The following is a 25,000-nucleotide window of genomic DNA, read 5'->3' as shown; positions in this document are numbered from 1 at the left end:
CTACTTCTAAATAGAGTAACTTCCCACACGCACCTTCAGAAGTGCACAGAGAAACCGAGAAGATACGGTACATTAGCCCACATACGCTCTGCATAAAAGACAGAGGAGGAGGAGCCCTGTCATATGCATGCATGTATATATATATATATATATAAACGATGGGGGTGTAGGAGCTGTGCTGGTTGCTTGGATAGAGGAGGAGGAGAAGAAGAAGAAGAGAGGGGGAGGAGAAGAAGACGCCGCTCTCACACATCCACAGCCATCCTTCCCCCTCCAAGCATCACAAAAGATGGAGAGATATAGACAGACAGACAGATAGCAGATCCACCTGACCCACATATAACACAGGGAGCAGCGTGAACGGACAGGAGAGCCTCGAGCGCGCTTCGTGCATGATGCATGTAGTTTACACGCGTGTTCCCAGGCCGTGCGCTCGCTGCACACACACACACACACACACACACACACACACACACACACACACATCTCTCTTTTAAGGCGCTTGGGTTCAAGACACGGAGCAGCTCGCGTTCCGCCAACTGCTATTTTTAGAAGAAGTGTAAACGTGCAATACGCAAAAATAAATAAAAATCCTATCCACAGCAGTAGCCGGTGATTAATATAGGCTGTAAAAAAAATAATGCACGTAATAATTGCACGTAATTATCACTAAACCACACCCTAACCGTATAGTGAGTACATTAATATGACTCGGTACTTAAATGCATAATTGCACTGAAACGAGGACACCTTAAAATAAAGTGTGACCAGAACGAGAGCTTTCTGCCAACTTCACCACCAACGAGCACGCTGACTCTTTACCAGGCCACGGAAGCGTGTTCTGCGTTATCTTTATATACGCACTACAGTTTCATTCGTGTTATTTTGCCAAGAACACTTTCATTGATCAAGGATGCATGAGAACGATTAAAACGCTCAATGGTGAATGCGTTTATGTTGTCAAACGATTAATTGCATCGGAAAAACATTTTACATAACAAATGACTTTACGTCTATATTTATAATGTATATATGCATGTATATATTTTTAAAAATGTGTTTATATATTAAAAATATTTATACATAAATTAAATTAATATAGATACGTGTAAATATTTTCAAATACTGTATGTGTGCATTATTATTATTATATACATAATAAATGTTCACAAACACACATATTATGAAAATAAAAACTACAATTTTATATGCGATTAATAGCCGCTTTTTTATGCTATGTCAGTTATGCTTTATTTTTGTGGAAGATGATTATAGCGTTTCACTAGATTTAAATGCTATTAAATCTATGAACTACTTTTTCTTTATTTCACAGCGTTTCAAAAATATATGGGTACTGCTGTCATTGTTGTTATATTAATATCTGTTCTCATTTGTAGTCCAGTGTGAATTTAGACTATATATATATATATATATATATATATATATATATATATATATATATATATATATATATATATATATATATATATATATCACAAATAAAAGGAGGCTAGGTTCCTTTAGGGTGCATTAAAATAGTGCAATAAATTAACTTTAAAATGTACAGAATTCTTCATTCAATTTTTTTTTTTATATTGCAATAAATACCGATCATAGTCTTCCTGCTGATTCTGATATAGTTACATCCCTACCCGTGACATTAAAAAGACCCTCCCACACTTTCTTTACCTACTAAACCAACATTTAAACAACAGCGCCCACGAACGCCACACACAGCGCTGTATAAATAGCCACAAACCCAGCGCTACCCTTGTTAGGCCTTAATATCCAGTTACAAGCCACACAAACATCCAGACCCAGATTAGAGCCGGACACGCTTCTCAGCCCGCCGGCTCACACAATAACTGGCTTTTTGTCCAAGGTCTTACTCCTAAAAACGGTTCATCTCCGTGATTCAGAAGCAGGAGGTTTTCTGAGCTCTGCTGCTGCGCTTAAAAGTGAATCAGCGCCATATGAAGAGTGTGACGGGATCAAGAAAACACACCAGTCTGATTCCTGCAGAGCAACGCCTTCTTGTTTGAGGTTTCATATGCTTACAGTATGTGCAACATTATTATTAGTGCTGTCGAATGATTTTTGTGCATTTATTATGCATATATAAACACACAAACATACAGTATGCATTTAAAAAAACACTTGCATGTATTTACTAGATTAATTGCATCCAAAATAAAGGTTCTTGTATAATATATATATAAATATATATATATATATATATATAAAAAAATATATATATATATATATATATATATATATATATATATATATATATATATATATATATATATATATATATATATATATATATAAAAATATATATATATATATAAAAATATATATATATATATATATATATATATATATATATATATATATATATATATATATATATATATATATATATATAAAATATATATATATATATATATATATATATATATATAAATATAAATATATAAAATATATATATAAATATAAATATATATATATTATATATATAAAAATATAAATATATAGAAATATAAAATTATAAATATATATATATAAATAATATATATATATATATATATATAAAATATAAAAATATAAAATTATAAATATATATATATATATATATATATATATATATATATATATATATATATATATATATATATATATATATATATATATATATATATATATATATATATATATATATTAGTGCTCTTTAAATATTTTAATTTAAATCTTTAGATTCACATCATAATCTAAAAGAGAGTTGATTACTTAAGATCTCCATAAAATATGAAGAAACAGAAGCAACAACGGATCTTTTCTTCTGTACTGTGATTAAAAAAAAGTGTGTGATCTTTGGGTTTTCGGAGTAGTTCTGGGATTAAACATCATTAAGGTCTCTTTTTATGAAAGATGTGCATGGAGGAGCTAAAAACAGGCAGATCTAAGAGTCAACTAATTGTTGGTGGACCAAAAGTTTATTAGTCGCTAAAAACTAAATGCAAAAATCTGACAGACTAGTCTATGTGTGTATTTCCAAATCTCTACTTTTAATTCAAAAAAGTTTAATCTGTGTGAGACATGCATACAAGTACTAGTATGCATACAAATGAAGTACTAGTTTATCAAATTATTAAAACATTAATGCAGTCTCCTGAATTAAAAATAAAGGTGAATTCTCTGAATTCTGATTTCATAACTCGCAATGCGTAAAGTTTAAGTCTATAGTCTTATGAAGTCTAAAAGGCTTTGTTTTTCAGCAAAAATAAAAATCGAATAAAGTCCAATCACACTCAGAGCTGAGATTAATATCTGCATATAATAAAGTCCGATTTGTGAGAGTTACGATTATAATCATGTGGTTTCTGTGCAATTAGTCGATTTAAAATGAATGGCTACTAACTAGTCGACTCAGAAGATTTCTTACGCCACGCCCTAAATACAGAATCGGAAGATCGGACGCCCAAAAGGGTCCACCCGCTTAATAAAACACGAGGCAGCCTAACAAAAAATAATAACCAGCTCTACTTTAAACGAACTGGTTTTCGCCCGTGGACGGGAGGCGATTGAACAGGACGAGTGAGTAACCTGTGGGTGGTGAGAGTTTTAACATGTTCTGATGAATCAGCGACGCCAGGTCTACCTCAGAAAGCCTCACGACGCGACACAGACCCGCTTCTCCAGACGAGCGAACACCTCTCCTTATACACAAACAAGCCCCGCTCTCATCCCGCGAGTCGGAGAGAACGATTCAACCTCTACTTGACGCAGTACATCGCTCACGCTGCCTAATATTAGGCTCCGCTAATAAATGATCATTCACAAACATTATGTGTGTTTCTGGAGCACAGACGAGCTCATCAGCAGCAAAGGTGTATTTGTAGAAATAGATAACAAGACGCTGCAGGAGTCATTTAATAGAACCCTAACCCAAGTAACATGTTCTCCATAAAAAGTTATTTTAGATATAAAGACGCCAACTTTAAAAATGATTTTCTCTCTATATATATATATATATATATATATATATATATATATATATATATAGCACCCTCAGATTTTTGTAATAATAGTTGCATCTCAGCCAAATATTGTCCTATCATAACAAACATTCATTTATTCAGCTTTCAGGTGATGTATGCCATCTCAGTTTTGAAAAATTAACCTTATGACTAGTTTTGTGCTCCAGCGTCCTCACACACACACACACACAGACACACACACACAGACACACTCTCTCACACACACAGACACACACACACTCACACACACACTCACAAACACACACACTCACACACACTCACTCTCTCACACACACTCACACACACACACACACACTCACACACACCTCACAAACACACACACACACACACACTCTCACACACTCTCACACACTCACACACACTCACACACTCTCTCTCACACACACACACACACAGACACACTCTCACACACACAGACACACACACACTCACAAACTCACACACACACACACACTCACACACACACACTCACTCTCACACACTCACAAACTCACACACACTCACACACACACTCTAACACACTCTTACACACACACACTCACTCACACTCACTCACACACACACACACAAACTCTCACACACACACTCACACACACACACACACACACACTCTCTCACAAACTCACACACACACACCACACACACACACACACAAACACACACTCTCACACACACTCACACATACTCTCTCTCACACACACACACACACACACACACAAACACACTCTCACAAACTCACACACACTCACTCACTCACTCACACACACTCACAAACTCACACACACTCTCACTCTTTGTTAAATAAGCTTCGGTTAAAAACTCTAAAATGTTTTAATGTTTCTGATATCGCACCCGCTGCCGAAATTTTTCTTTCTTTTCATTCGAAATCTATATTTTTTGGGTGTTTTTGTTTAACCGATTCCTTCAAAAATATCTTTTTAAACACGTTCCCGCTGAAACTAAGCGGAGGCAGCCGCTGCTGAAATGGTTTTTCATTTCAGCTCATTGTAGTCCGGTTGGTGTTTTCCTGTTAAAACACTAAAATAGAGCTTTTTTTCACGGTTAGCTTTAAATAAAATCTCTAAACTGCATTAAGGGTCGACTCAAAACTCCTCAACATTTTCCAATATCGTAGAAACTAGATGGAACTAGATGCTGAAAACGTGGATTTTTCATTTAACGACATCACCGTTTGGTTGGCTGCTGGTTTTTTGGACAAGTAATGGGTTAAAACGCTACAATTTGGTTTGGATTAAAAAAAGAAAGAACTAAACGCTAAAAGATATTAAAGATTGATTCACAAGAGCTTCTGTTATCGTCGAATTTTGCCGCAGATTTTATACCGTTTTCATGAGTTAAAATGACACAAAAGAACCCGTTTTTAATTTTTCTTTAGATTGAAAACAACGACAACTCTAAAATGGATTCAGGAATGTTTAGAGACTATATGGAAGCGCCTGCTTGACGTTTTAGCTTCACGCTATAACAGATTTGTTGGTTGGTGTCTTCACAGCAAGAAATGAGTTCAAATACTACAAAAGAGCCTGCTTTCAAAACTCGCTGGATAAAAACCTCAAAACGCATTTAGGGTCGACTCCAAGGATTCAGAGATTTGTCATTTCTTTTTCGCTTTCATTCCAGTAAACGAGTTGAAACGCTTTCATAAAGAGACTATTTTTAAAATCAGCTCTAGGTGAAGACTCAAACGCTTTCAGGACCCAAACGATCGGAATAACGAAGCACCCGCTGCCCAAACTTCTCCTTCTTTGGTTTTTCTGCTCAAAACCTGCTTGGTTTTTGCGCTTTAACAATACGAGAAAACCCCAAAACCCGCCCCTTGTTAAAATCAGCTCTGGATGATCTCTCTGAAATTTCCTCTCGAGACTTCGCTGTCGCGAACCCGGCGGAAGTACCTGCTGCTGCAGTTCTTTCTTGCTTTGATTTTCCTCTTCAAGCCGCCTCTCTTTGTTGCTGGTGAAGGGTAACATGGAGGCATAGCCGTGCTCCGCTTCTGCAAATGCAAACAGAGACATTTAGAAGCTCATTAAACCACAAAGCGCTACTGCTACCTGCAAATCAAAGCCATCGATTACAAATATCGAACGTTTTCTTAAAACCCAGGTGCTGTGCGTTACGATTAACTCCCTTGCTTGACAAGCGTCTCGCTTTTGGGTCAATGATGTCATCTGAACTGGAGTAAACCCAATAGCCAGAACCACAACAGAGAGATGGGAGGGGGATGCACCAGGAATCCTCCGCTGTAAACCAACAGAGGCGCTGCAAAAATGCATTGCACTTCCACATTTGCACGCAACACGCCGTCGTGCATCGCACAAAGAAAGCACGCGTTCGGATTTTCACGCGTTCACGTTTAGGTTTAGTCCCCAGGGGTCAGGGACACGTTACGGTGCCCTGCACGACCCTGAGTGACCCCACTGAGGCTCAGGCGGAAGAAGTGGCCGCCGATCTTACACAGATATCACAACAACAGAAAAAAAACCCCAGTTCGCCTGATAAATAGGTCGCGGAGAAACTTGTCTTCGCAGCGGAGAAGAACCCTAGCAACAGCGATTCATTTGCATGCACGGATATATGCCTGTAAACACACGTCTTTACTCTCTTCTCTTCGGTCGAGATATTCAGCCGCTTCTGATCAGCATCTGCAGTTTCTCGATAGCCGTCATTTTAAGCAACGAAAAGCGATTTTAAAAACGACAATCCGGGTCAGAAACAAAACAACGGCGGCGGCGGAAAAAACAAGCGGCAGCCTTCGTTCCTTCACGCTTCTTCCTCCTCCAGAAAATCCAGTCAGTTTTTGTCTTGCATAAGGCAGCGAGGGAGACGTTTAGATGCGGGGCTGGTATTTGAGAAAAACAGGAACGTGTACAAAAACAACGGAGAGTAAAAAAATAATAATAATAATAAACACGCTGGTTTCCAAAGAGCTGGATGATAAAACTGAATAAAAACGTCCTCAGCTGCCGAGAAGTAACTAGTTAACTAGTCCTGTTCATGTTAAACGAGATTTTGCACGTTAACGCGAAACGAGCAAGAAAAACCCGTCCAGGTTGGCACGATCTGGCAACCCTTCCTGAAAGCATGTAAGTGGTGAAGACTTTTATAGACGAGCTGTCAAACAGATAAGAGCTCACGGCTTTAGTTCTGCACTTGGTCAATTTTAGGCTCTGGTACTGACAGCAAACGCTGTTAACTAGAGAGCAGGAGGAAAAAAAATAGGCAAAAATACTGGATTGACAGCTCAGTCAGATCGATGTGAGGGGCACGGGTTGCCAGATTGCACCGCTTGACACACAAAAAGTATATTTAAGCAGCTGGTGATTATTTTTGATAATAATTTGAGCTTTGGTGCTGGTTGGAAAACAAAACAGCATTCAACCCTGATTCCTTCTTGGTTTAATAAAAAAAAAACCCGTCAATTTTGATATGCCCGTCCAGCGAGGTGGAAGGCAATAGTGTTGTGCAATAAAAAAAAATTAAAAAAATTTAAATGAAATAAAAAATCTCGATTGGTCGCTGGAAAAAAAACGCGTTGAAAATAGGCTTTAAAATAAAACACACGGCCTCCAAACGTCCAAACAATCGCTGGTTTCGATATTTCAAGCGTGACAGACGATCTGGCTATTTATTGAACAGCTCGAGCCGCACATGCTAAGCTGAAGCTGCGTGCAACTGAGGAAAAGGAATCAAAAAAACAGAGAAAACACGCAGCTAGCGAAACCATAACGTCGTTGAGGCAGGCAGATGAGATGTTTGCTAGCTGCTGTCATGTTACTGTACGCCTGTCAGGGGCTCGGGAGAACCTGCGATCCTATTGATGGGCGATGCAGGAAGCGGCTTTCATTGACGCGTTCGCTGTCCATCTAGCACACCGTGGAAGGAGCGGGACCAACGGCTGAGGCGCGATCTAAAGCGTGAAAAGTGTACGACTGCTGTAATTCGATTCCGCAAGATAACGGTGCAACTAAGCAGCGCTGTAGCGCCATTTTGGAGCGAGCGTACAACCTGTGTCGTAGTATCCGGCGCGTTTGCTCCAGAGCCAAAATGGATCATTATGCAAATCGTGTGTTGTTGTTATTCTGCGATTGGTTGCGCGCTGCCGCGGCGCCGGCGCCTGTGATTGGCCGCCGTACTGAACTCAACACACACTCCCCGCAAAATGCTGATGATGGTTAAGATTATTTAATACGATCTGTACGTTTTAAACAGCTAGCAGTGGAATTGACTAATTTCCACTTTATTATTTATTCTTCCGGATACTGCAGACAAATTAAACAAAATTAATGAAATGGTTTGAATACTGTAATGTAAATAATCACTGACTACATATGCATTACATGTTTGTGTGTGTTTCATATATAAACACAACACGTTAAACGTATACACCCCACTTCTTGTTTTTTTTTTGGTTTGCTTTCTTGCATTTCTTTCAGACGTAAATATTGAAATTATGAAATGTGCACAAAAGATGCGACGGCCAACGATGCTAAAAATGATGCATAATGGCACAATAACACTGACACATCTGCCAAGAGTCCCCATTTATTCAGCTGCCAAATAAAAAGTTTTCAAAATGAAAATCCACAATGTCAAACCCTTCTAAAACGAGCTACTAGAAACTGCACTCATTACATAACAGCCACCGACTGAAACACAACACAGATGGAAAACATATTTACATAAACTCTGGATGAAAAGGGAATATACGTTTAATCACAAAGGTGTCAAAGTCGCTCAGACGTTCTTCCTGACGGCTCCGCTAAGCAATGAAATCCAAAGGTCTGTTGAAACCACCTTCCTGTCTATGTATTGCCTGCAAGAGAAATATGATTACATCATTGATCTCCTTCCTGCACCAAAACATTACATCACTGCCCACCAATGAGAGCGTCCGTCATTTAGCTGTGCAGCACCTGCAGAGGTGATTGGTCAAATACAGAACTGTTGCTGGATATTAACTTCCCAACTTACTTTTCTCACAACGCATGCCGTTTTTGTGCATATGAAAAGGGTTTTTAAAAAAACATGCAATAAAATGAAACTAAACCATAGAACTGATAGAGATTTTCAGGAAAAAAAAACAAAAAGAGAAGCCAATCACAGACCTGTATTTTCTCTTTTGCACACGTCCACCGCGAACAGCACTCAGGAGAGCCCTCCTTCTTCTTGCCCTGTGGAACAAAAAAACACAGCAATCGTGACAACACACACTGAGCTCAATTCACGACACTAGATGAATATTACAGCTCACATCTTTAAGCAGATTTTTAATTAAACTTAATTGTGTTAATTCTTTGCACGCTCTGTGGAGCTGTGCCATCTGTGTAATTCAGAGCATCAGCTTTGGGAATAATCCACTATTAGTCGAGTATATAAAAATAAGATGCTATGCATATTGCACCAAAAAAAAAGCAAAGCACATCTACTTTGGTTTCTAGGATGAGGGCAGCAAGTACTTACAGAAATATTAAGTGTAATCAATTACTGATCAGATAATACTAGTTAGCATCCACTTAAACAGCTAGTTAGTCGCCAGTGATGCATCAGCCACTAATCTAACCAACAGCCCTTCAGTTTTATGGCATGCACTGAAGTCACCAGAAAAGCAGAAGAGCTTGGAATACGGATGCTTAAATATTTCCACTATCTTTATTTGGTCAGAGAAGAGGATCTGCACAAAGACTTTATTCTGGTATTACTTGCCCAGTATTACTAGAATCCATGCTTAAAAAAACAAACATGCAATTGGTTTTGACGAAGCACATGATGAAAAACAACTGGCGTGTGGATAACCGGGACAATTCGTGTCGCGAATGTTGTTATAAATGAATCGATCACCACTGAGTGTTAGTAATAACTCCTGACTGAAACCCAGAGATGATTCTGGTCAAATGATGAGGCAGAAATACACTGTTAGCAACATTCAGGAAGAATCTTTTGATGTTTTTGATCATTTTTGAAGATATGCGTGGAAAATAAAATGTAACTAATTACCGTGACTAGAAAGTAATGAGTAGAGCGGTGTCGCTTTTGGAAAGAAGCAACCAGTGAGAAGTAATAAATGGTATTTTTAAGCTCAGTGAAGACATCGGCCCACCTTAGTGCTGTCAAGGACCCAAGCCCATCTGTTTCATCATCTCGATTTCTCTCCTCAGTCTTCCCTGCATGTCCTCAGCTGCACAAAGAAAGCAGAGTCAGAGCCGTTCAAATACATCAGAAACAGAAGAACTAATTCATTCTGTGGCAGACGCTCTGAGGAGGATTTCTGAGAACTTGTTTTTGCACTTCTTTTTACTCATATAGACATTCATGTGATCACTGGACATTAAAGATGTTTATAATGTTACAAAAGATCCATCTCTAGCCATCTGCGTATTCTTCAAAGATGAAATAACGTTGAGGGGTTTAATAACCAAAGTAATAAACTAATTGTGAAGACTGAGGACTAAAACCAAGAGAAACAGAGTTTGGTCTTATTTCTGCAGAGAGTGATCAAGTCTACACAGAGAGACGAGGGATGAGGATCCCTGACCTTTACAGAAGGTTTATAATCCCTACCTGACCAATGAACCCTGGGCCTCATGCAACTTATCAAACCGCTCCTGGTACAGAGACTATATAAAGACGGCATTTTCTTCTGCAGCTGTCATGCATTTCTGTCATGCAAATTATTTCATTCTTACACAATGTCGATCATATTCTACTCTCACAAACTAGTGATTATATCCTTAAAGATACATAAATAAATAAAATAATAATAATAATAATAATAATAATATATATATATATATATATATATATATATATATATATATATATATATATATATATATATATATATATATATATATAATGCATGTAATTAGTGGACTTATATTAAGAGGACTTTATTAATATTAAGCAGCAAATATTTAACATCGATAATAATCAGAAATGTTTCTTGAGCAGCACATCAGTATATTATGATGATGATTTCTGAAGGATCATGTGACTTGAAGACTGGAGGAATGACGCTGAAAAGTCAAGCCAAAGCTTCACAGAAATAAATTATTTAAATATATTTAAAATTAGTCCTGTCAAACGATTAATTGCATTCAAAAATAAGTGTGTGCTTGCATAATGTCTGTGTACTGTGTATATTTATTACTATGTAAAGACACACATAGCATATATGCATTTATATATTTTAATATAACTTTTTTCTTAAATATTCATGCATACAAAAGGCATATATAAAATACTAGATATACTCAGCACAGATGCATATTATGTGAAACAAAAACTAATTGTTTGTCAGCACTATTCAAATCTAAAAACACTTTCAGAGTGAAGTTTTTAAGTCTGAGACAAAGTAAACACTAGTCGGTTTACTGTATGTTTTAGTAATAATCTTGTGTTTTTAAACATTATCAACTTGGGCCAGATTTACTGAAGAGGGCAAATTAGTGTGATCCACAAGTGTGGAGGATCTACTGAAAATAAGCAAATTAAAGTCCCAGACGCAGCCAGATGATTTCCATACAGGTGACCAGTGCAGCAAAACAAGCAGAACGGATGGGAATCAGCTTCAGCTAACACTAACTCCACTGAAAACACCGCGGCCAATAAGACCAGAGCAAACCGGAGTAAATCATGGTGCGTGATTTAATTAAACACCCTTCTCTCATATATGATGCATCTAAACGGGAAACTCCAACAGACGCATATGCAATAAAATCATCTGCAGGAGTCCAGCCCAGTGATCTGCCAGCAAGAGAGTAGTTTGCTTGTGGTTAAGCCTTTCAATCAATCATTTTATTTATATAGCGCTTTTAACAACACAGGTTGCATCAAAGCACTGTACAGTATAAAGTAGAAGAGTACAATGACAGGGATGTATGATGTTTTTTTATTAAACGCAGAGACGGTCTCTGTAATCAATTCGACGATCGAGTGGCTTTAGTGACATTATTGGAGCAAGAAACATCCACACGTGAGAACAGCTACCTGATATCTGATGAACCTTTGCCGGGTTTGTCCTTGGCTTCCTTCCGCTGCGCCATCCCGCCTGTCTTTCTGCCGCCCCGAGACAGCGAGGAGGAGCGATGGCGGCCGGGAGACCTGCGGGAACGACACGAGCACAGCCCGGAGGGAGGCTGATCAGAAACTGAACAGGCTTGAGATCAGGCCTGAAACTATCAGCTGACGTCAGCGACAACTTGTGCGTCGTTGTGTATTCGTTTGATCGATTCTTGAAATTGGTTTTAGACACCAAGCCAATAATTCAGCTTCATTCGCTTGTTTGAATACGGAACAGGCATATGCCGTTATCAACAAGGTCTGTTTAAAATAAATGCAACTCCTGTTTTGCGCTAGCTTGAGTTCATAAAGAAAAAACGCTTAATTACTTTGTTAAATATTAGAATTTTTCATGGGGAGTTTGTTAACTAATGTTAAATAATTGCCTTAAAATGTAAAGTGTGATTTAATAAAGAATTTTTAAATATTTTGTATATTTGACTGAATATTAAAGCATTCGGGTGTGATGAACACCTACCGCCTGAAAGTCTGAAGGACTAATTAATTATTTTCATTAGAAAGCAGCTGCTCTTGTTTACCGGGTTTCCAGGGTAATGGTTAGTTTCGCGCGCGCCCCCTGTTGTCAGAGAGCGCGCACTATCGTGATTTATACCGGCCCGGTTTTACGAATCGTAAAAAGCTGAATAATCAAAGTCTACCGATTAAGCAGTGAAACAAGCACGACTAGCTGATCAGCCTACCTGGATCTGCGTCTGTGAGGCGAGCGCGAGCGCGACCTCCGCCTGTCTCTGTCACGTGATTGGGATCTTTTCGCGCTCCCGGCGCCTCCTCTCGCGTTCCCGTGACGTCGAGCGCGAGCGCTGTCTCTGAGACGCAACACACGAGTCAGTATTACAACAACACTGACGTGTCAGCTTTTAAAGCTGGGCTTAGCGTGATCGATATGTTTTAAAATAAAAGTTAATGCTGTGATGCCCTTAATATCTAATATGTGCTAATAAATCGCAGTGTAACGTTATATGAAAACGTAACACGCAGCAAATTAAATGCCACTTTAATGCTTCATTTTGGGGGGAAAATATTTATCTGCAACTATTTATCCGGACTGCACAACATTTCAAATCTCAGAAAGCGTGTTAAGAGCGAGATCGTTTAGTTCAGTTCTGCTGAGTGTGAGCTAGCTGCGATGTTATTATCCATATCAATAAAATCAGAACCTGTTTTCAAACCTCGTCGGCGGTGTTCGGCTCCTGCTTCTCCCCATGACTGGATCGCTGTGAAGTAGACGCTTTCTTTCTGAACAGCACCTTCACAAACCAATACTTCACCAACAATTTCATAGACAAAACGTCTGCTGGCTGCCATCAACTGTGCGCCATAAACTGGTCCGGAACAACGAAGTCATCAAGCGTTCCGCGAAAATGGTTCCTAGTGTACCAACATTACGTTCCGCCTACTAGAGTCAGCAATCATCCAATCACAAAATTAGCTCTCTTATTTTTGACCTTTCTTACTGGAACAACCTCTCTTTGACGATATTAAGTGCTCGTCGCTCTGTCAGAAATGTTTCTAGTAAGGTTAAAGAAATAACTTATAAAGTAATACACAGGTTTTATCCTGTCAAGCAGTTCTTTGCAGACATGTCCTTTGTTCAGTCTTTCTGGAATAAGTTTAATGCTGATTGTCCATGATGTATTTTTTTGATTTTATTGTTGTGTTATAAAAAAATATTATTTCTATTATTTTTTTTAAAAATAGCATTTCTACATCTGTTAACAAGAAAGCTATAAAACATCTAGAATTTGTGCTATGTTTAAGAGTTCTCCTTAATCTACTTATCTTTATTCACATGCCCTTTATATTTGATTTATTTGGTGCATGGTTTTTTGTACATCTTTAATATTTTTTCATTCTATAAAATTATATATATATATATATATATATATATATATATATATTTTTTATATTTTTTTTTTTTTTTTTTTTAATTTAATTTTTTTGGTGTGTTTGATTTTTTGTTTTGTAATACTTGTTTATTATTGCAATAAAAAAGAACTTAATGTTAGCAATTGTGTTGCTTAGAGCTGGAAACTTTCCAAATGCACATAGCAACTAATTGAAAAAATGAAAAACATTTTTAATAACAACAACTAAATAATTGAAATACTGAACGCCTGCTCGCTTTTTATGATGCACCTTGTTAGCTTGCACCTTTGATTGCGGTTCAGATATACACTATAAAAATATCTAGATGGAAATGTTAATATTTTTTCAGGATATTATCCATTTTCCAAAAACACTACGATGCAGGGAAAACTAATTTACGTCAATGTAGACCTATATTTTTCGTTACAGGCTTTTATCTTGTAGCCTAAAATAGATATTAAGTTAAGCAGGAAACAATTAAAAGAATTATTACATATCACTGCTCAAACAAATGTTTACGGAAAATATATCTGTGCTTCAAGAAGCAAAAAAGGGCCTCTTTTGTTCTGAACCTGTGTGTTGTGTTGAAATCCAGCCCAAAGACACAACTAGACCAGCTTTACATGGATGTGGTTTTTAATGAATGGTACATCCAATCCTAGCATTTTACATTCTAATATTGACATGGAATCAAGTTTATAAACCAGCTAACATACACACAAAAGCGCTTAAAGAACAGTGAATGATCATAAAAGAACTCCAACTGCAGTTAAGTCTCCAGCATACATACATAAAAAAAGATCATAAATAATATAAGAAGAGGAAAAAAGTCGTGGCATTTAAAGTTGTGTTTTGCAGCATCAAGCCATGATCTTGCTTCTTCTGGCCTTGTGACGCCCAATTATTTGCAAGCCATCGCAGTCATGATTTCCAGTGAACGTAACGCGGTTCGGTTAGTTTATCCTCTGCTATCCGCAAATAAGGTGAGACGGAGACGCTTACGTGTAGAGTTAAAAAAACATGTGATAATTTCTATACACGTGATAATGAGCAACAATCAGAATCGAGAGACATGAACGATCAACGCTTACTCAGTGCCACATCTTCTTTTTCTGTTTCTAATGCATGTACTAAGTGCAATTCAGTTTAAAGCGAGGGAAGGGCCACGCTTTTTCGAAGCAGCGCCAGTGAAGCATTGTGTGTGTTTCTGAAGTCACAGAACCGTGAATCAAAAACCGTATGACGTAATGGACACGCAGTGATACAGACCGACGTGAAGATGTGTTTGTGTGTGAAAGAACTAGCGGAAGAACACTTGAGAATTGTGGTCTGTAAGAGTTCAAGATTCTGCCTTTCTTTTGCTTTTGCTTTTCTTTAGAAAACAGGGAGCCTTGAACTTTTTTTTTTTTTCTTGGAAGGAGATTTGGAAGGCGAGCCCTCGGGCAAGGTTCGCTGGTTTGTTGGGCGGGGCCGTGGGGGCGGGGCTGGGGCGTGGTCTCGGGCGTCGGCGGTGGAGAGGGCTTCATTTGCTTTTCTAGCTCCTCCTGCTGCTTCTTTCGTCGCTTTATCGCTCTGCACCGCTCGGTGGCGCTTCCCATCTGTACGTGAATGGGTTTAAATGAAAACGGTTACAGCACGGATGGAGAGAAAGGGAGAAGGCGGTTGCCGCCGCTGGTCGCTGGGTTGAAACAGAAGCAGCTGTTATGACATGTCAGTGTTGGCCGACATGCTCATTCAAGTCGTGCAATGCTTTGTTTCTATATATACTACTAGTGAGACAAGATCTCAGTAGCAAACGCACTGTCCTACGAGTTACAAAACACAGATAGAGAAGCACACAGGTGTGAAGACAGATGGAGACACAGTACAGAGCTGGAAAATGTCACAAACACTAAAACTGAAATGAAATTTGAATACAGACATCCCGTGTTACTCTGCAAAAGGAACGGTTCAGCCCAAAATCAAAGCCGCTAATGGCTTATCCTCAGGCCGTGGAAGACGCAATCACTCGCTTGCAGCTAATGGGTGCCGCCAGAATGAGAGCTGATAAAACGTCACCATAATGACCCGCACTAACCCGCTTAATATTTTAGTCTCGCTTCCAATGCGTTAAAACGGCGGGCATTTGCTTAGGCCAAACCGAACGACCTGCCAATGAGGAGAGCAAATAATCCCGACGTTGCCGCAGTGCCGTGGATTACCGAGGTGCTTTTTATCAGGTGTTTGCACGCTTCATTCCGACGGCACCCATTCGCCGCAGAGTGCAAGCGCACTTCTCCTTTAAAGCCATTGCATTTACTGATAGCAGATAATGTGCGTGAGCCCCAGTGGCCGCCGTGGTTCTTTAGTAACAGGGGTTGTCGAATCGAAGTGGATGAAGCGAGGAGCGGTGTGTTCACATGCAGGGGCGGAGCCTCGCGTCTCACCTGACGGGGCGGGCTTGGGGGAGGACCCTGTGTCATTCACCGCCTCTACACCTTTTACACAACAAATGTCAGGATTGGGAAAGAAGAAGAAGAAGAGGAAACAGAAGAAGAGGAGATGATGTGGAGGTGTTCAGTGAGTGATCGCCAGCGCTGGGGAGCGATGGCGAAACACAGCCTTCGCTTTCCAAATTAACTTTGGCTACGTTTATTTATTATCGTAGAGTTTATCGCGAAACGATTTTATTCTCAGAAGCTGGAAACGATTTTTAGACTTTTATCAACGTGACTTTCAGGGAAGTCTGGGGTCGGTAATACGAGCTTTTTTTAGAATTTTTTGCGAAAAGAGCAGCAGACTTTTATTCAGCGACTTTAAAAGTAAAAAGGAGCTGGAAATTCAGCTTTGCATATATAAACACAGATTTAACATGGTTTCTGAAGAAGCTTTAACATCTGAAGAAGGTATCTTTTCAGGTTGTATTTTGAAAAGAAAGAAAGATATGGTTCTTTGACTGAATGTTAAGAGTGGACTGTTGTATATTTTTCTGGAAAATAGATGCTTTTCTTTTGAAATTCCACAATTTATGAGCAATTTTCCAAACTTTATTTTTAAATAATAATCACTGAAGTTTCTGGAGCAGCAAGACTGAAATATCAGCTTTGCATCACAGGAATAAATTACATACATTTTTTTGCTTCATTTTTCATCAAATTAATAGCTTCGTAAGAAAAAGCCTCGTTGACTCTAAACGTCTGAACGGAGGCGTGATATCTTTACTTATATTGTTGTTCTCTTTTACTTTTACTGTCGCCTAAATGGTTATAGATTATATTTGGAGGAATCCCCAACGCTGGCAGCGTACTGAAGGAGGTTTAGGATTATAGTGTAATATGTTCACAGGCTCGAAAGAAAGAAAAGGGAACAAAAAATGAAGTCAGGATTTAAACCTAACTTTTAATCTGACACATTAGCAGTTTCTGAAAAGATACTGAAATTCAGCTTTATTTTCAAGGCATCAAATATTAAATACATGCATTCTGTATTTCTACACAATTAATATATATATATATTTTCCAAACTCCTTATTTTTTTAGGAGTAGATAATAAATTAAAAAGTAAAGCTGGGTGTTATTTAGTAGCAAAGTGACATCCAAGTGACTGGTCAATATTTGTCTAAATTTCTCTATAGTCCTGTGTTTATTGAATTCTCTCTGCAGCCAATCCAAAGTGAGAATACACAAGCCTCCCTCCATGCTCTACAAACATCCATTTTTTCTGTCTGTACATACACTAGAAATCAATCTAGATCTAGATCGTCATCTCGTACCGCCTGCTTGGCGCTGGACCTCCTGGCGGTATTCCCTCCAGCTCCTGACGACGATGGTGCGATCTGACACTGATGCTTTTTTTAGGCTCCTAGGCTCTTTTTTTGTTGATTATCCGCCTCTTTAGGTTCGGGTCTGCGCCCGCCCGGGGCCGTGGAGGCTCCACAATATGTCTGGAGTCTGGAAAACAGAACGGTCATCATTTACAGTGAGCCCTGGAGCGTGTGGAACACCTCATAACGGGACAATTTTGTGAAATTGTAGACACTTGATGTGGGATTCTTTGAATTAACAGAGTCACAATATCTAGGGGAAAATCTGTAATCTGAGGGTTGGAAAAAAAAAAAATTTTTAATTATTATTATATCAGATATATACTATATATATATATATATATATATATATATATATATATATATATATATATAATTTATTTTTTTTTATATATATATATATATATATATATATATATATATATATACACACATAATTATATTATATATATATATATATATAATTATATTTTATTATATATATTTTTTAATAATAATAATATATTTTTAAATATTAAGATATTTATGGTAGAAAATTGCAAAATATCATCATTAAATTGTGGCTTGCAGGACAGGACAATATCTGAAAATCTGTAATCTGAGGGTGTAAAAAAAAAAAAAAATTGTATATATATATATATATATATATATATATATATTTTTTTTTTATTTATATATATATATATATATATATATATATATATATATACATATTTATATATATATATATATTTAATTATTAAATATATTATAATATATTTTTATATACTAATATAATAATATATTTTTAAATATTAAGATATTTATGGTAGAAAATTGCAAAATATCATCATTAAATTGTGGCTTTGCAGGACAGGACAATATCTGGAAAATCTGTAATCTGAGGGCGCAAAAATAATAAAAAAATAAAAAGAAAATTATATATATATATATATATATATATATATATATATATATATATATATATATATATATATAATTAATTATTCAATATATTATTAATAATATATTTTTAAATATTAATATATTTATGGTAGAAAACTCGCAAAATATCATCATGGAATATTTTACCTTATTTTATATCCTAACGCTTTTTAGCATAAAATACACACAGATCATTTATGCAGTGTGTTGTTGTCTGTTGATACAAATATAACTGTGCTGCTGAACGCCCAGACTTCACGATGATTTTAATATGTTTTACTTTGTAAAAAAATCATATATTTATTTTAGAAAGAACTGTATTAAGCATTCTGTCATTTCTAAGTCCATATCGCTAATAAAAAAAAAAAAAAAGTTTAATTAATAAAAAAATCTAATAAAAACATCACTAAATTTAAAGTATTTCTAATAAATTGACCCATAGGTATAATTTGTTCTTTTTTTTTAAAACTGAGAATTTTATAGATAAATATAGATAACAAATACAGTTTTATCAGAGTGCGATGGAGTGTATGTTTACCGTGGGCTGTTGTCTGTGATGACGCTTGGCTAACACCTGAGACTGAGGTCCGCTGTTTTCATGTCCTGACGGTTCTGCTCTCGGGATCTGAAACACAAATAGCGTTTTCATCCTCCATTCCGCCTCAGAAAAGGATTGTGCCTAAAGCGGCGCTTCACAAACCTCGGCCTTCCACCGAACAAGCTCTATTTGCTAAAGAACTTCAGTTTTGTCACTTACATTATGATAGCAGTTCATTTATCATAGTCTGGAACGTGCTCGATCATTTTTAAAGTACTTGAGCAAAGTAATGTATGCATATTCATGCATATCTAAATATAAGTTATTGTTATATATAGATATATATATAGATATAGATATAGATATATATTGCTACCAAACACTATTTCTAACAAAGAATCATGAAAAATGCATCATAAAACATAAAGCAGAACAAATGTTTTTAAGCAGCGTTGATAATAATAATAAATGTTTCAGCATGTTACTATGATTTCTGACGGTTCGTGATGCATTGATTTCAGTTTTTACATCAATAAATGAGCAGATAACCTCTCAAAAGCGCAGCGCATCTTTTATTTCTGGTCTCTTAGCACCTCCTGTGGGTTGGTGAACAGAGGGACGAACTGGTTTGGATTCTCTATCTTGATGGAGCGCCCGCTGCCCTGCGTGATTTCCTCTGGCCTTCTGCCACTGAAAGAGAAGAAAGCGATACAGAAGGAGTTCAGCTGGCTTGACTGAACGCATGTCAGACATTCCTAGAAGACACTTGGAAGGCTGTTAAAAAGGCCGAGATTTAAGAGACACACGATAGGGACGTTTGCATCAGATCTACAACAGCAGAGGGCAGTGCAAGCGCTGCCGTGGCTTTCAGGACAATAAATCTCTCCCTGCATTGCAGAGAAGGAGGAAGGGAGGTGGGTGGAAGAAGACACGGAGAAAGCGCGCACACTCCAACCAGGAACACTCTGCGATTCACAGCACATCTATTTTCTGAGCTGCAACACGCCTGGGCCAGCTCATTCAAAAATACACGACTTCAAACGAGACCACCGCCTTACGCGCTTTCCTGAAGGAAATCCGGCCGATGCTTTTCGCAAAACTCAGCGCCTCAGGCCAGGTGGCTGGTTGGGACCCGCGTCTTCACCTGGAAAGTGAACATTTGCGCTTTTTTATCAGTTCTGCAATGGATGCGAATCGGGTGCCGCCAGAACGATACTCGCTTAATAAAAACATCACAGTGATCCGCAGCACTGTCCATCAGTTATCATCTGGAGCGAACTAATCCAGCATTAAGATGATTTTAACTAAAAACGAGTCCACAATAAAGACGACACTGTTGTCTTCTCTCACAACAAAATCCAGCTACATGCATGCTTACAGCTGTTTTGTGCTTGATTTGTGCAGATTTCTCTCCTGATTCAGACTTTTTCCACTTTGAAAACGCAATATTGTGGCTAGACTCTGGAACAATGGTTTATGAGGGTTCGCTTAGGTTTTGCGCCTGTGATGCTTTCTATCAGATCTCTCGCTTTGACTGCACCTGCTCACGCCACTTGGTCGCAGAGACACAGACCTGATGAAGAAACAAACTCTGGGATGACATTTTTCCGCTCGGGTGAACTACGCTTCCCTTACTCTGTGCGGAGAACTTAGCGGTCGGCGCCATTGAGATGCACAAATGACTTCAAAAACGCTACATGGGGTCCTCACCGCGGGTGGCGATGCTCCCCGGCTGACTGGTCCTGGCTGACCTTCTGGTAGAGTTTGGGTGCTCCAGCCACCGGTCTTCTGCCGCTGTCTCTGCGTGAGGATGGAGACGAGGGGTGAGGCTGAACTCCGCCCCGAGGAAGGAGAAGGAGGTGACGGTGGCAGAACCTCCACCTCTCTCCTGGTTCTGGAGCGCTCCAGCAGCACGGGAAGCGGTAGGCGAACCCGCATTTATAACTCCTGGAATAACCAGCATCAGATCGTCAGCAACAAATCTAACGGTGACTAAAACAACAAGCCATAGAGAGCGCCTCTGACTGTGATATGTAGTCAAGAACACACCGCGTGAGTCAAAATTCATCCATTTTTCTTTTACGCCAAAAAATCGCTAGGATATTCTAGTAAAGATCATGATCCATGAAGATATTTCCATTGTGTATATATCAAAACTTCGTTTTCACATAGCAACATGCATTGCTGAGATGTTCGTTGGACAACTTTTTAGGTGATCTTCTCGATTTCTAGACTTTAAGATTCCAGACTGTCTAATATCTGTTTCTTGGCTAGGGGTTGGGGATCTGCAAAATTAACAATCGAGATGAGGATTTAAAACGGAAACTGAATTCCTCCTATCAGTTGTTTTAATCATGAAAACGATTTGCTCTTCAATCATTGATTCAAAGATTCATTCAAAGACACTTAAGTCAGTCTTGAGCGAGCTGCTCAATTCATAAATTCCATGCATTTTGTTTTAGTAGTCATCCATTAAAAAAGCTTACATTTCTATACAGAATCACACAGCACTATTTTCGGGCTGTGAAGTAAAAAAGCATCCGTACTTCAGAGTGTTTTTCACTTTACTTCACTATATTCCAAAAGCGTAATAATATCCTATTTTTGTTTTTACAGCACTACATTTCATAAATGACGTAAGTTACGCGTTTGATGCTTGATGTTAAAAGTTAAATGTTTGACATCAAAACTGTCGCATCAATCCAATGAAACAATAATTTAATCTTAATCAAAATATTCTCAGATCCTAACAAACTATGCATCAATTCATCAGAGCTTATTTATTCAGCTTCTCAGATATAACCGCCGATCTCAGCACATCAGGAGCGCTTTTACCAGGCTGTCGAGCCGCCCTCATCAATGCTTCAAACTCGTGTTCTCCCAGCCTGCTCTTGTGCATGGGGTCAAGGTGGACCCGGCCCAGCCCACGTGCCGGTGGAGACGGGTCGGTGGACGCCATGCGTCCAGAAGGATCAGGTTCTGCTCTCTCCGGCGCTGCACAGTGCTGCCACCTGGCCGACACCACCACAGCCTCTCACTACACAGGACTAATGGCTTTAAGACTCATTACTGACTGACCGATTTAAAAAAGCAATCAGATTACTGACGATTTTACCTCAAGTTAACAAACCTAAAGAAAAGAAAGCAAAGTGGTAAATAAAGAACGCATGCTCTTCACTTCTGAGGGATCCAAACGCAAACTATTTAAAAAAGGTTTAAACGCGCCACTGACGCCTCAGAAGGGAATGCATTAAGAGCCAAGCGGAAAACTTTTAACTCAAAGGTAAATTGTATTTAATTAGACTTTTGTCCGTGATCTTGCAATCTTGGAACACCTTCTTTGCTTCCAAAGGCAATAAAGGCAATAGAGAAAAAATAAAAATAAAACATATATATGTTTTTCAAACAAAACAATCATCGTGAGTTCAAAAGTTCTCACACACCGGCTCTCTAAGGCATGGAGCATTAGTTTGAACTTTAGGAGTCCTCGTGAAAAGATGGATGTCAAACTCATACAGTCACTGCTGGAAAGAGAGCTCAAAAATAATAACTAATATCCTCTTCCTGATTTTGTGGTCACGGGCAGAGCTGCAGTGTTTTATTTCTTCTTGTCTACCTGTATTTGACAGGCGGTCTGATGTGGTAGATTGTGTAAAAGGCCTCTCTCCACCGATTCTCCCAGCGCCACGATTCCATGGTTCCTCAAAACCAGCACCTGTGGAACAACGGTTATTAGATTCAGAACTTCACAAACATCATCTTCTGAGGAAACTTAATCTATAATCAGACCTTGCATGGGGCCGAGGCCTTCTGGAGCTCCACTCTGTCCTCTTCTTCCTCCATCACTCCATTATAGTCGTGTGAATAAGCTACACGCGCCACCAGCAAAGCCTCATGATAGCGGCAGAAGGCCAGCATTTCATGGCTGATACCTACATGAAGCATTAATCCTTCGCTAGTTACAGGAGATGATCAGGGCTAGAATAATTGAGAGAATAGTTGAACGACAGGTGAAAAGTGCAACATTAAACACTTTAAACAATTCTACAACACTCTCAGATCCGTAAGTGATTTGAGTCAATGCAATCTATATTACTAATAATAACAATTTTGTTAGATAAAACAAAATATATTATGTTAGCACATAAGGATTAAATAATATGTTTTTCATAATCTTGTGATATAAATAAATAAATAAATAAATAAAAGTAATTTCTGTGTTTCACAAGCCTTAGTACAAAAATAAAACTATAAAATAAAACCATGAAATAAAATGAAATAAAATAAATTAAATAAATAAATAAAACATATAATAAAATGAAAATAAAATTACTAACTAATGTTTTTAAAATCTTGTGATATAAAAAATAAATAAATATAAGTATTTTTAGGGATACAAATCAAAAATAAAAATAAATTATTAGCACATATGCTCTGGTAAAAAACTATTAAAATAATATGTTTAGAATCGTGTGATATAAATGGGAATAAAATAAATACAAAAAGTATTTTTTGTGTTTCAAAGTCTTGGGAGTACAAAATAAAACCTTAAAATGAAATGAAATAAAAATAAATAAATAAATAAACACATAATAAAATGAAAATAAAATTACAAATGTATGTTTTTCAAAAATCTTGTGATATGGCCAATGTATACAAAAAAACTATTAGCAAATTTATTATAATTATTATTATTAATAAAATGTTAAAAATTATTTTTTTTTATAATCTTGTGAGATATAAATAAATAAAAATATATGTTAAAATAAAATAAAAATAAATAATAAAAACATGAAAGTCATTTATGTGTTTCACAAGCTTGTGTGGGTAAGCAAAATAAAACCTTTAAATAAAATGAAAAATCTAATAAAATATATAATAAATTACAATAAAATGACAAATGTATGTTTTTGAAAATCTTTATATAAATAAATAAATTAATTAATTAAAATAACGTGTGTGTTTCACAACCTCAGGGATCCCATGATACAACTCCAAATCAAAACAAAGAATAGAATAAACCTTTATATTAACATGTAGTTGTTAAGCTGCAGTCGCCTCCCACCGCGCCGTGGCTGGAGTGTGAAGATGCAGAAGGCAGCGGATGTCTGGTCGAGCCGATTAATACATCCGTGAGAATGAAGAGCGAACGAGACTGATTCCACTCCCAGAGAAGTGCTGCCTTCCACAACCTCCCTGAGAACATTCACCTTCACCTGCAGACATTAACACAGAAATCTAGATTTAAAATAAAAAAAAGTGACCAAAATCACTAGATAAACTCATATATTTACAGCAACATTATTATAAATTTGGCTTACCGCTTCCTTTATTGTAACTGCATTGTTTCAGATTTTATCTCTCACAAAGTGATGCACACACATACACTTCTAGTGGGCATACTTCTGCAAAATAAGTCCAGAACATGCTGAGTATTTCACACAGAGCCTGGGCCCCGCTGACCCTTTCTCGGCCAGAGACTCACTTGAGATTGGAGGCGGTCACCTCTCCGTAGGCCAAACCGTCTGTCGGCAGCACTGGTGGGAAATGTTCCTAGTTTTTACTAACACGCATCTGCAGAGATATTAAGAGAAATCCAGTGAAACCCCAGCCTCACGCTCCCATCCTACTACTAGCAGCATGACAGACTCTCCAAGCGTGAATAAGGAAACCGTTCTGCATTTTTTAATCGCTTAATTTCTCCGGCGACGT

General features: G+C 37.6%; 2 pseudogenes; both read right to left on the bottom strand.

Annotated features, from left to right (window-relative positions):
- The window catches only part of LOC122342230, a 26,770-nt pseudogene extending 16,968 nt beyond the window's left edge, over positions 1-9,802 (bottom strand).
- A 3,019-nt stretch (positions 9,803-12,821) lies between these two features.
- Positions 12,822-25,000, bottom strand: part of LOC122342229 — a 12,482-nt pseudogene continuing 303 nt past the window's right edge.

Source organism: Puntigrus tetrazona, chromosome 4 (assembly GCF_018831695.1).
Source record: "Puntigrus tetrazona isolate hp1 chromosome 4, ASM1883169v1, whole genome shotgun sequence".
Taxonomy (NCBI): Eukaryota; Metazoa; Chordata; class Actinopteri; order Cypriniformes; family Cyprinidae; genus Puntigrus; species Puntigrus tetrazona.
This window is presented reverse-complemented; position numbering and strand designations above follow the sequence as displayed.